Source organism: Heptranchias perlo, chromosome 8, assembly GCF_035084215.1.
Source record: "Heptranchias perlo isolate sHepPer1 chromosome 8, sHepPer1.hap1, whole genome shotgun sequence".
In the NCBI taxonomy this organism is placed as follows: Eukaryota; Metazoa; Chordata; class Chondrichthyes; order Hexanchiformes; family Hexanchidae; genus Heptranchias; species Heptranchias perlo.
The window spans coordinates 60,253,670-60,268,285 of NC_090332.1; positions in this window are offsets into that span (position 1 = coordinate 60,253,670).

Here is a 14,616-nt window from a genome sequence, read left to right on the forward strand (position 1 = left end):
GAGGGATAAGTGTTCTGGGGTAGAATTTCTACTTTGGGCGCAAGTGGGAAATTGCGCTGGTCAGGTTACAGTTCAAGTTTCTGCTAAAATTCATTTGCATAATCACAAACCTAAAATCTTCCAGGAACCAGCGTAATAGAATGTAATTGTTTATTTTTAAAAAATGTTTCTTGATTTATTTAGGAGTGGTAACCTGGTGCAGTTTTATTAATACAGCTGGAAATGGGTTTATTACAAAAAATAAACATTTTTCAGTGATTTCACAGGCCTCCACCTGTGAAATCACTGAAAATGATGACTTAAAAAAAAACTGTACTGAACCATATACTAGTTAGTTTCTTAATAAATTAAATGTTTTGATATGTAAATACTTTTAAAACATGTCTACTAGTGCCTTTGCGCCTAAGATAATGAGCACAATTTGAAGAGCCTTCCCGAAATCGGCGGAAACATGCAATTTTGACCTGGGGGCGTGGTCAGTTTTGTGGACAGGGCCTGATCCGGGTGAATTGAATTTTAAACCAGCGGAAAACCTGAAAGTAAGTAGTTTTGGGCGTAACTCACTTATGTTTAAAATTCCCTGATCTTTTGCGCTGGTTCAGCCGATTGCGCTGAAATCTGAGCACAAAACTAGCCGAAACAAGCGGAAACTCTACCCCTAAGTATCATAAAAGCTATGACTATGTAAATCTGTTATGGGGCCAAAATATGGTAGACTGTAACACTGAAAAGAGTTAGGTTCTGCTTAGTTACTATCCTAGTAAGGTGCGCACACATGTCACAGATTATCATCAAGCTCTCTTGTGCAATTCCCCACAAACCCATCTCTAATCTTGACCATGGGGAAGCAGAAAACAGAGGTCGGATTGGAAGGTTTGTCACCAAGGTGTCTTGTGTATAACTCCTAGTCACTTGCCTGTTGTAACATTATAGCAGACACCTGATTGAAGATCTCAAGCTTGTCCTCTCAGTTCTGTACCGGCTCATGTAAGGGTAAAGGAGAAGATTGTATTGCCCTTAAAGTTTCTGTTTTTACACTTTGTATGGTTTACTTAAAACCAGTCTTTAAGTATCAAGAATGTTATAAACAAAGGGATTATAGTTCTCCGTTCTTCTGCATCAACACGCCATAACAATGCAGCCTAGCTTGACTGGTTCTGATGAAACCTTGTGCTGAATGCACATGTGAACATGTCTACCATGATGTTCTTGGGTAAATGTTGCTGCACTTGCTGTCCTACACCTGCACAAGATTGTATTTTTACCCACCTTAAAGATGGTTCTTGGTCTGGCAGCTCCTTAGTGAGCTCTTTGCAACTATATCCATTGCCATTCTTTGCCCTTCCCCTCCCCCTCCCCCCTAAATCTCCCCTTCTCCGCTGCTTAAGATCTCCTACCCCTAATAGTGGGTGCATTTTAGTTCAAGCTACACTTCAAAGCTACCTGTACAGAGCACATTGCTCATCCCCTGACCCTGAATGTTCTGCGTTTTTACCTGTGGTCTTTTCAACGGCTGGAACTCCGCTCATATTTGACTTCCCAGAGTCCTGGATTCCTCTGCCATTAAGACTACCCTACTCTGCTGGAGTACACTAAGAATCGGCTACTGTGATTCTGCTGTGCTACTCAAGCCACTCCAAGTTTTAAGGTAACCTGTTCTAGCCTTACAGTGATGAGCTTCAGGGCTGTACTTCAAGGCACTGCAAGTTTCTCAGCTTTCCTCCGCTACAGTGTTGGGACTTGGACAGAAATTGTCTTTCTCCTGGGTGTAAGTCCATTTTTCCGCTGGCTTTTGGACTTTGTAGAAAGCTACGGTGGCTGTCACTATAAAGACTGTATTCCCTGCTGGATTGACTCCAGTATCTGGTCTGTTTCTGCATCCTCGGTTTTCTGTTCTGCTGAAAATTTTTCACTATGCAGAGTTAGCTCTATCTTTTGCATCTCCTCATGCTATGGATTCTGTTCCATTGCTGCTGAATGACCTGCACTTGACTGTTTTCTTCTGACTGCTGACTACATTCTCTACTCACCTCCACTGGACCCCTATATCAATCAGCTGGTGCTTGGTCGACTCTGTGTGTCTCCTTGGCTCTCTACTTTTCATTGGTCAACCTCCAGCAGTGATACTCCAGCACTGATACTCTGCCCCTCAAACAGCTCCCGGACTCACTCACTTTCCACAACTATCTCCGAACCTGGACATTGGTCGATGCTCCAAGCTAACTTTACCTTGTCTACAAGTCAACTTTGTCCCATTCCAGGATTTCAGATTTTAATTTTGGACTCTCATGTTGTTTTCTCCCTATCCTCTGTTTACAGCCAGGACATGTGTCTCCTAATCTTTGCTAGGCCAATGTAACTTTAATTCCGTATTTCTATTTGTGTGCGCATTTTGGCTGCTGCTCTGGACCTGAGGCTATTACTTCTATCGCCCTTTTTTTCTTCTCTTGACCGATCTTGTGCCCTTCTCCTGTCTTCTCATCCTGTCACTCAGTCATGCCACCTTTTCATTTCTTCCGCCTCGGGTATCTTGCCGTACCTATTCCTTACCCCAACTCATTGCTACTCATTTGCCTTCCTGCCCTCCCAGGCTTAGGAAAAGGAGCAGGCCATTCAGCTACTTGAGCCTGTTCCACTGTTCCGTGTCTTTACCTAACTTCATTTATCCGCCTTGGTTCCATATCCCTTAATACCCTTACCTAACAAAAATCAATCTGTTTAGAAATTTTCAATTGACCTAGTCTCAACAGCTTTTTAGGGGAGAGTGTTCCAGATTTCACTGCCCTTTATGTAAAGAAGTGCTTCCTGTCATTATCCCTGAAAGGCCTAGCTCTAATTTTAAGGTTATGCCCCCTTATTCTGGACTCCCCTTTCCCCGCTGAGGAAATACGTTCTCCATCTACCCTATCAATTCCTTTATCATAAATACCTCAATTAGATCACCCCTTAATCTTCTATACTCAAGGGAATGCAGGCCTGGTCTATGCAACCTGTTCTTATAATTTAACTCTTTTTAGCCCCAGTATCATTCCGATGAATGTGCACTGCACCCCCTCCAAGGCCAATATATCTTCCTTTGGTGCAGGGCCCAGAACTGAAGATAACACTCCTGGTGGGGTCTATCCAGAGCTTTATACAACTGTAGTGTAACTTCCATCTTTGTATTCCAGCCCCCTTGAGATAAAGGCTCACATTTCAAGAGCCTGTTTAATTATTTTTTGCACCTGTTCACTAGTTTTTAGCAATTTCAGTACATGGACCCCTAAATCTCTCTGCTCCTCCACAGTTCCTAGCTTCTCATTATTTCAAAAATATTCTGATCTTTTTTAGGTCCAAAGTTGATGACCTCACACTTCCCCACACTGAACTCCGTCTACCACAGTTTTGCCCACTCACTTAATCTATCAACGTCACTTTGCAATTTTCTGCTCCCATCTACTAACTTAGTGGTCAGCAAACTTGGATATACGGTTCTCTGTTTCTTCATCCTAAGTCATTGATAAATATAGTGAAAAGCTGAGTCACCAGTACAGACCCCAGGTGGACACCACTAGTCACAACCTGGCAATTGGAGCACATATCCATTATCCCTACTCTCTGTCCCCTACCTCTGAGCCAATTCCCTTCCCATGTCAATAGGTTGCCTCCAATTCCATGTGCTTTCATTTTTGCAAACAGTTTCTTGTGTGGAACCTTATCGAATGCTTTCTGGAAGTCCATATAAATAACATTTATTGACATTCCCTTATCTGCCACGTCCTTTCAAAAAGGAATTGGATAAATACTTGAAGGGAAAAAACTTGCAGGGCTACGCAGAATGAGCGGGAGAATGGGATTAACTGGATTGCCATTACAAAGAGCTGGCATAGGCTCGATGGGCCAAATGGCCTCCTTCAGTGCTGTAACCATTCTATGATTCTGTTAGTGACCTCAAAAAATTCAATTAGAATCCCCCTTGGCTAAACCCACAGCTATCGCTGTGCCCTTCTCTGCATTCTCAAGGGCATGTTGAGGCACCTGTCACTGCCTCCTTACAAGTAGGAACCTCAACTGCCCCATCCTCCTCTCTGTCTCCGAACTTCCTGCCCAGTATGCCTGTTGGGGGCTAATCTTAGCGACTTCCTTCCCGACCTGCTCACCTCACCCACCACTGCTCCCTTGGACTCTGCCAGTGGATAAACAATCACTGCCCCTCTCTGCATTTCCCTCCAGAACATCTGGTCACTTGTGAATAAGGCCTTAGTCATTCACAACCTTTTGCTGATTGCATTGACATCATGGCTTTTGACAGAAACTTGGCTCATGGGTAGTGACACCTTAGCCCTTACTGAAGCCTAACCACCTGGCTATACTGTCTATTTAGTTTAGGTTCTAATTAACTCATGAGGCATCAGTTTGACATTACTTTATTAATCAAATCCATGTAAACTCGATTAGAATTAATCACATTAGCAGCACTAATAGAAACAAGAGTGTATCAGACCTATTCTATTACAAGCAGCAATTAAGTAGTTGACTACAGACTTGCACGCTTGGGACACTCAGCTGGGTTCGGATGCAGTTCCCTGTTCTCCCGAAGTGGCAGATAGCAAGAGCTTTTTTCCCTCTGTAGTCATTTTGTTGCCTTTCACAATTCACTTAAGTCATCAAGTTTTAGCTTGTGACCCTTCGGTCATTGCGTTTAACTTTGTTGGGCATCTTATGACCCTTAGGTCATTGAACAGATTGCTGAACACGCAGAACCATAGGGGCCTCACCCTTATCAGATCCTGTTCCATTGTTTAAAATTGTCATCCATTTAGATAATCATCAACTATCTTTCATCACATCAGTCTCTGTCTGTGCAGCTGGTACAGTAAGCTATTTAAAATGTTAAACTTCTGCTTCCTGTGTGGTTTGTTCAAGATGTTTTATTCTGAGTTAAATGATTCAGAAAGGTTACGTGCAGAAGCACATATTGCTTTCTTAAGCTAATTTTCTTTACCTGTATTGCTACACTTTATAATTCTTGCATTAGCCATTCTGCCTTGGTTTCAGTAAAAAGCTGCAAAAGTGAATATATATTCTCCAACACCGTCCATCACCTACCCCATCCAAACCACCGTGATGCAGAGTGGCCCTTATCACCAAGTCAAAGCTTGGTCTCTTCCCCCTACTCCTCTGTCACCTTCTCCTTCAAGCACCTCACCTTGTTCCACTTGGCTTGCCTCCTTTTAAAATTCTCGTTCTATACTTCCCCGAGCCCCACCCTGGGGCTCGGGGAAGTATAGAACGAAATTCAAACATCGAGTTGCAGGAAAGGTGGGCACGGATTTGGGAGAGGACAACACATTCCCTTTTTCAAACTCCCAACTCTCTAGCCTTTAGCCTCTCTTCACTGATCTGCTCAGCCACTCTCTCCCCTCCACCTTTGATGCCCTTGTTCCCAATAAAACCATTACTCTCTCCCAGCCCGGTCATTCCCCATTTTCACTTCAAGTCCAAGTGCTGCAGACTTGAGCGCATCTGAGTCCATCCATCGCCAGACCTGGCTGGACCTCATCACTATTAGGGCTTGCTCTCCTGTGCCAAAACTGCTAACTGCTCCCGGATCATCCGGGAAAGCAAGATAATCCCTGGCTCCTTTTCTCCACTACATACAGTCGTCTTCAACTGCTCCCTCCATCCTGAACTCCAATAACAAGTAGGAGCAGCTCATGGACTTTTGTCACTAAGATTGAGACCATTTTTTCAGCTGCCTCTGCAGCATCTACCCCTTTCCCTCAACCCCCCCACCCCTTTCCAAGCCAAACATCCCCCACCCCAGCCCTGAACCTGTCTTTTTTTCTAATTTCTCTCCTACCTTACCCCCATGCTCTCTCCAAGCTCATCTTGTCCATGAGATCCTGCTCTCCTGACACCTTTCCCACTAAACAGCTGACCACCCTATTTCCCTTCCTGGTCCCTTTGCTAACTGACATCGTAAAGGATTCCTTCTCCTTATGTACGGTCTCCCCTTTCAAAACCATTGTATTTATCCCCTTCTCAAAAAATCCGTTCTCAGCCCTTCTATCCTTGCAAAGTACCGCGCCATCTTCAACCTCCCTTTCCTCTCCAAAATCCTTGAATGTGTTGTCCTCTCCCAAATCCGTGCCCACCTTTCCTGCAACTCGATGTTTGAATTTCTCCACCCGGGTTTCTGCACCTGCCACAGCACTGAAACAGCCCTAATTAAAGTTACAATTGACATTTTCTGTGACTGTGGCCATGATTCACTATCCCTCTTCATCCTTCTGGACCTCTCTGTATCCTTTGACATGATTGATCACATTGTCCAGTTGAGTGGGAATACACTTGCTTGGTTCCACTCTTACCTATCCAGTCGTAGCCAAAGAATCGCCTGCAATGGCTTCTCTTCCTGCACCGTTACCTCGAGTTCCCCAAGGACCTATCCACATCTACATACTGCTTCTTGGCAACATCGTCTGAAGACATTGGGTCAGGTTTCACACATATGTGAATGAAACCCAGCTCTACCTCTGCACCACCTCTCAACCCTCCCTCCTATCTCTGTTGTGAGACTATGGGCTCAATTTTAGAAGAAATGTTTGGGGGCAGGGGGGCAATGAAAATCGGGATCTTCAGGAGCGGGTAGGAATCCCGGCTCCAATAGAGTCATCTGGGTGCGCACGCTGTTCCCGCACCCGGAAATCCTGCCGGCAATGAAAGCCGGTGGGAAGGTATTTAAAACACTAAATCAAGTATGTAAAGTACTTGAAATGTACATAAATCCAATTAACTATGAAGGCAAGCAATTTCAATGCTGCTCAACATGTTTCCCGTGCTGTGTGAAACATGCCATGGTGAAAGAGCTGTGTTTCAGCCAGCAGCCATTTGGACATTTAAATACCTGTTTGACAGATGGGGATAAAAGGTGAGTTAATGCAGCAGGGCACACAGTTCTCTCAGGCAAACTTTTGGCTGAGAGATACGTGTTTAAACTGAAAATTCTTGGTTTCCACACAGAATTCTTCTGTTTACGTATATTTACCAACTTTTCAGACCCGCTCAAATTGACACCATCAGGCTGCATCCACCAGTACATCCGAGGATGAGGAACATCACCATCCTTGCCAGGCACAGTGTGCATTTCCGCCACTTGGAGCTCCACAACACAGTGCTGCGCCACAGGCACCTGCACAAGGGCAGAGAGGGAAACAACTGAGCGAGTGACAGTGTAGGAGGCACTACCCTCGCCAGAGGGTCTGCAGACCGAGGCTCAGCTTCCTGGACCCCTCTGAGCAGCAGTGCATACGGAGGCTGAGAGTCAGTTGCCAGGTGGTCGCACACATCTGCAGCCTCCTTCATGCCGAGCTGCTCCCGGTTGGGCCTGGCGGCATCTCATTATCCATCGCTGTTAAAATCACCACTGCCCTCAACTTCTTCCCTCCAGATCATTCCAGAGTGCCACCGGTGACATTGCCAGGGTCTCTCAGTTGTTTGCTCACAAGTGCATAAGACAGGTCACCGACGGCTTGTTTCGCAGAGCCTCGCAGTACGTCAACTTCCCCATGGCTGACCTCAGACAGACGGAGAGGGCAGTGGGATTCCACTCTGTGGTTGGCTTCCCACAGGTGCAGGGTATAATTGATTGCACGCATATAGCAATCAGAGCATCTCCACACAAGCCAGGACTGTTCATCAACAGGAAGGGCTATCACTCCATCAACACTCAGCTCGTTTGTGACCACCACAAAAGATTCCTTCACGTGTGCGCCAGATTCCCTGGCAGCTGCCACGATTCCTTCATTCTCAGGGAATCCAACATCCCGGGCTTCTTTCACACACTGAACACCCTTAAGGACTGGCTGCTCGGGGACAAGGGATACCCCCTGCACACGTGGCTCATGACATCTCTGGGAACCCCGTCAGCGAGCAACAGCGTCGATATAACGACAGCCACGTCGCCACCAGGTCTATAATTAAACATGTGATAGGGCTGCTCAAGTTGCAATTTTGGTGCCTCTATCGTTCTGGGGGAACGTTTCAATAAGCACCAGCGAGAGTGGGTCGCATTATAGTAGTGTGTTGTGTCCTGCACAACATGGCACAACAGAGAGGGTACCGGCTGATGAAGCCCCATGCTCTCATCCAGCATCCACATCTGCCACATTGAGGAAAAGAAGGAGGAGAAGGAGGACGAACTCATGGGCAGAGCAGCGGCTCACCTGGCTGCTGGTGAGGCCAGGGAGTCACTCATATGTGAACGGTTCTCGTACGATCAGAAAGTGAGAATAGTCCAGTCCTCCCACCACCTGGAAAGAGCAGCACCAACACCAACCCACACCTCCCCGTGAACAAAACAGTCCTGCAACTACACTTACACCCACTGTGAAGTGATCCACTGGGTGGCATCAAGTGAAGCACATGAAAGGGCGCTATCACAAAAGCCAGTCAAGAATGGGCAAGACGTGGCAGTACTGGTGAGAATGATAACATTTAATGTGACTTTAACAAAACCAAATATAAATGAAAAACATGACAGTCTGTCAGACACCCTTGTGCATACCCTTCGTGATCATAAATCCTTAGCCTTTCTCTTTCTACTCTTTCTATGTGGTGCATCCCCTGTGGCTGCAGCAAAGGTAGTGGCAGGTTGCTCACGTACATGCCCTGATTGCTTAGATGCTTTCGGCCTACACCCTCTGGTTTTGGAGCCCGTGAGGGTCGCTCCAAAGACGGATCCACCTGCACCTGTGCAGGGGCAGACTCGGTCACCTGGAGAGGAGGCAGCATTGTGGATACTGGTTGAGAGGGGGGGCAACGGGTGAGACATGGGAGTGCTTTGAGTTGCGTTCCCACTTCCATGTCCCCTTTTGCCATCATCCCTGTCCTGGTGCAGGGCCACATCACTCCTACCACCCTGCTGGAGAACAGTTTGGAGGACATGTGTGATGCCTTGGTAGCCCAGTTGTAAAGTTTCTGTCTGCCTGTTTAAGGCGGCAGAATGTTGCACAGAGTCCGCATGGCCGTTGTCAGGGCCTGAATAGACTCATTTGCGAGCCGTGCTTGAAGCTCAACGGAGGCTAGCCTTCTCGCCATTGCAGACATTCCTGCACTTACCTGCGACACTATCTCAGACATTTCCACAGTTCCCTGCGACACTATCTCAGAGATTCAAGGGACAGCAGTACAAATGTGCTGCTGTCCCTTAATCATTCTCCTTTTAAAGAATGGCCCCCAGGGTTCAGCATCTGTGTCCAGCTGAGCAGAGCCTGGAGAGGAGTGCGCCCACTGACGCGGACTCTCCACCACTGCCCCTGCCACCAGTGTCTGCTCAGGCTCACTTGTGTGTGGTGACTCACCAGGAGCCAACCCAACTAACTGACTTCTAGGATCCACCAAGGTGTGAATATCTGCACTGGTGGATGGCTCACTAAGATGTGACAGTGTGCTCTCAGAGGACGGGACCTCCTCTGACGAATCGTCCTCTCCCATCACTGCGGTCGTTGAACAGAAGGGAACAGAAGGCAATATTAAGCATCATCACAGATGTGTCGTTGCAATGAGCACACTGAGGTGTTCAACATGCCAATCATTGTTAGCATCAATGCATGTTGTGTGTTATGAAAGTTAAATTTGTGTCACCAGACGTTTGTGGGGTGCCAGTCTCAGCGTCCCCGACGGACAGACACTCGAGGGTGCGGCTGATCTCCAACGCCTCCTCCTCCGCGTCTGTGAGGACCACTATTTGTTGTGGCCCCCCCTCCAGTCCTCGCCCTTTCTCATGCGTTTTGCGCTCTCTTCTAGAAGGGGAGAAAGTACAGACGTATGAGTGAGTGATGATGAAGTGGTCAGCCGATGAATGCATTGATTTGGGTGAGGCTGACCGTGAAAGAGGTGCATCAGCAGGTGAGTATGAGACAGAGACATCACATTGGATCAAGATTGGAGTGAGTTGTAGTGGTGGGGTCACAAATGGGGAAGTGAAGAGGTGCTGAGGAAGTGCAGGTAAGTTGAGGATGAGCCTTAAGTGGGTGTGAGGAGTGATGTGATGGAGTAGTCTTGGCAGTGCAGAATGATGTGAGGGTTTAGGGGGATGTGCACCACGGAATGCAGGAGAATCAGTAAGCGTACTCACTTTTGCTGACCTAGTTAGGTCATTGAAACGCTTCCTGCACTGGACCCAGGTGCAGGATATTTTGCTGTTGCTGGCGACCTCCTCTGCTATCTCGAGCTAGGATTTCTTGGTGGCAGAGTCAGGGCACTTCCTCCTGTCGGCCGGGTAAAACAATTCCTTCGTCCTTCTCGCCCCAGCCAGTAGCACTTGAAATGAGGCATCATTAAATCTTGGAGCAGCCTTGGCCCTGTGCTGCTCCATTGTACCTTTTTGGTGTTTCCTGTAGCAAAAGCCTTTGGATCAATGGCCCTTTAAATAGAGCCGCTCCAGCTGACAGCCTGTCATGTGGGTGCGTAGTCCACGTTAAGGGCCCAAACCCAAAGTCAGGTTAAGGGCCATCAGTTAAGTCGCGATCGCGTGGGTAATGGTAAGTTTTCATTATCTGGGTTTGCCCCCCCCACCACCCCACTGCCATCCCGCCGCCCTTTTAAAATCGAGCCATATATGTCTGACAACCAGTCCTAAATAAGCCAAAGTTTCCACCAGTTAAACATTGGGAAGAGCAAAGCCATCCTCTTCAGCCCTGCCACAAATACCAAACCCTTTCCCCAATTCCATCCCCCTCCTGGGAATTGCCACAGTTTGAAGCAGACTGTTCGCATCCTCTGTGTCCTATTTGACCGAGACCCGGGCTTCCAACCCCATATCCATTCCATCACAAACACCTCCTTCCACCTCCGTAATATCACCCGTTTCCACCCCTACCTCAGCCCATCTGCTGCTGAAACACTCATCCATGCCGTTATCACCTCCAGACTCGACTATTCCGATGCTCTCCTGGCTGACCTCCCATTCTCCACCCTCCATAAACTTCAGTTCATCTCTGTAACCTTCTCCAGCTCTACAGCCCTCCAAGAAATCTGCGTTCCTCCAACTCCTGCCTCTTGTGCATCCCAAAATCCCACTGCTGGCTGTGCCTTTAGCCATCAATGCTCTTGATTCAATAGTTTGTCAATGCTGGGATATGCTGCTCGTACAGACCAATTGTGATCCTTTTATGGTCTTGGGGCTGAGACTTTGGTGCTGAACTCTGTAAATCAAGAGCAGTTAACATTCGATTGCCCCAAGAAAGTACAGTGAAACCTATAAATTACAGGCACCATAGCAACTGGCATCAGCTGTCCTTTTTCTGCAGGTCTCATTTTCAAAATGGTCATTGTATTTACTGTAAAAGTTTTCCCAACAATTTTGAAGAACCAGCTGAGATTATGATCAGCACCAAATCAGCTGCGACAATGTTATGAATCCCCCTCCTACACACCAGTGTTCAGCTTTGTTCACTTAACAATTTTGCAGTCTAAATTCATGTTTTAATTTTAAACTACTCTCACTTGCAGCAGAGTGTAACTTCAGTTATGCGTTTCTCAGTTCCATTTACCAGCATTAGGGCAGTCACAGGACAAAAAAAAAGGGGAATGTGATGACCGGTTGTGCCAGAATATTGACGCTTCCAAAGGCAAGTCTTAGAATGGATTGAGAACATTTGGAAAGGATCACACAACAGGTCACATTATGTGTAGGAGTGAATCAGCAGTTTTCTGGTTGAGCTGTGAGTCTGCAGGAAGCCTAATAGTTGGGAGTCACAGGCTGGTCCATCGCTCTATAACAGCAGCAGAGAAGCCTGAGACAGCCATCCATCTTCACTCCCCAAAACCAAAGCTCCTTAAAACCTTGGATCGTGACTCAACCTTCTCCCTCTCAAACCTAATATTGAATTATATCAGATTATGGTCACAGTTAGCTAGGTGTTCCCTTACCATTATTGACTAATTCAGGCTCATTGCTAAATCTAATATGGCCTGTTCTCTTGTTGGTTCAAGAACATAGGGCCCGATGTTAGCAGGGCTGCGGGTTCTTGGCCCGGGGGGGGGGCTATCGCCCGGTGAAATTAGTCAGCTTCCCGCGCGATTGTAGCATCCAATCCACTAATTGGATCCACTTACCTGGTCCTCCGGGTTCCCCACTGCTGATCTGCGCGTCGGGCGGGCTGTGCATGCGCAGTAAGATCTGTCAGTTGGAGGAGCTCTACTTAAAGGGGCAGTCCTCCACTGACAGATGCTGCAACAAATAGCAAAAATAACAGCATGGAGCAGCCCAGTTTAATGATGTCTCACTCCAGGTATCAATACATGGGGTGAGGAGGTGGGGGAGGACAGAGATCTTCCCCCCGGCGGGCGGGAGGAAGCGGCCTGCCTCTGCCACCAGGAAGGCCTGGCTCGAGGTGGCAGAGGAGGTCACCAGCGCAACCAACATATCGCCTACCTGCATACAGTGCAGGAGGCGCTCCAATGACCTCAGGAGGTCAGCCAAAGTGAGTACACGTAGTCTTTCCCCTACTCTCCGTCTGTCACATCACTGCCCCCACCCCACACCTCCTTCAGCACTGCCAACACTACTCTGTCACATCACCCCTCATACCCACTCAAACCTCATCCTCATCTTACCTGCACCTACTCACCTCGCCAGTACTCATCCCGCCATTACCACTCAACCCAATGCTCATACAATCTCATGGCTCTATCTCATACTCACCCTCTCGTGCATCTCTTTCACGGCCAGCCTCACTCAACCTGCCACTACCTGTGCTGCAGCCACAGGGCATGCATCACATATGTGCAGTAGGCAGCGTAAGGCAAACGTGTCGTGAGTATGAAGGGGATGCACAAGGGTGTTTGAGGGTTTGTCATGGTTGTTACTTATATTGAATTTCTGACCAACTCACATCACATATTATATTGGCACCACTACTGTCATGTCTTCACGAATCCTGTCTGGTTTGTGTAATAATGCCCTCTCCTGAGGATCACTATGAGGACCCACAACTGATGCCACCCATTGTGTCACTGCAGAGTGGGTATAGGTGTATTTGCAGGGCTCTTTTGCGCAGACGACTGAGAGATATCGGCGATGTCCCCGGTTGCACCCTGGAAGGATGCGGCGGAGAAGTTGTTGAGGGCAGTGGTGACTTTGACAGCGACAGGTAAGATGGTGCTCAGGCCAGCCGGGAGCAGCTCGGCAAGAAAGAGGCTGCAGATGTCCACGACTACATGTCAAGTGACTCTGAGCCTCCGTGTGCACTGCTGCTCAGAGAGGTCCAGGAGGCTGAGCCTCGGTCTGTGGACCCTGTGGCGAGGGTAGTGCCCTCTGCGACGCATCTCTCTCTGCGTTTGCCCTCCCTCCTGCTGTATAGGTGGATGTGTCACAGCACTCTGTTGTGGAGCTCCACGTGTCAGAGGTGGACGGCGTGGATGGCGAGGTTGGTGATGCTGTTCGCCCTCCGAGGAGGTCATGACTGCAGCTACGGCGGCCCCCATCCGCAAGATGTACATCTGAGGGGGTCCGCAAGGTAGGTACATGTCTCCGGACCCCGGGGTAAGTGTGCAGGTTGGTGACTTTGACTGTCAGGAGGAGGGTGGTGGAGGCCAAACTTTGTCCTAAGTGACAGAGTGGCCTCCTGCAATGGGTGAGTGTCTCCCCCCTGCACCTGTCAAATGGACCTTTGCAGCTGCCACAGGCTGACAGCTGCAACACGTCCATTTGACCTGGGAGTGTTTCCCCCAGTGTGGGAAACAGTCCCAGTTTGCTCTAAAATCCCACCCCTCCTCACATAATCAGGTCAGTTAATGACCTGAAATACCTAAATAAATAGTCTAGTGGCATCCCGCTGGCTTTAATTGCCTGCGGGATTCCCACCAGTGGGGGCTGTGCGCGCACACCGGCACGTCAGCGGGGAACCCGGAAGTGGGCGGGTTCGGGGCGGGTTCCGGTCCTGCTCCGGGATTCTCCGATTTTCGGAGCCCCCCCCGCCAGGAATGCACCCGATAGCGGGTGCTAAAATGACGCCCATATTGTCCAGAAAACTGTCCCAAACACACAAGAAATTGGCTGCCTTTGGGACTCGAGCTGTTCTGTTTCCCCCAGTCTGTGTGAAAATTAAAGTCTCCCGTTATAACTACCCTGTTTTTGCAACAAGCTTCTCCGATCTTCGTATTTATATATCCCGCTACTTTGTCACTGCTATCTGGAGGTCTATAAACTCTTGTATCCTTTTTCATTCCTCAATTCTACCCATAGCCTGTATATCCTTAATGATATCCCCTCTTTCTATTGCTGTAATAGTGTCCTTTGCTGCTCCTCCTTTTCCAATTTCCCTGTCCTTTTTAAAGATCTTATAACCTGGAATATTTAATCTCCCAATCATATCGCAGCTTGTAGCCAGGTCTCAGTGCTGGCCACCTTTAAGCTGAATTTGTGCTTCCAATTCACTTATGTTACATGCATTAGTATATATAACTTTTAATTGAGCAATAGACCCTGTCCTGCTCTTATGCCTTGATCTTTTCAAACACATTTTAACTTATCACATACCTTGTTTTTTTTCCACTTTTGTATTTTTAAGCAATTATTTTGTATTTTCCTATATTTGTTTCTGAGACCTCAAGTATTTATATTATCTT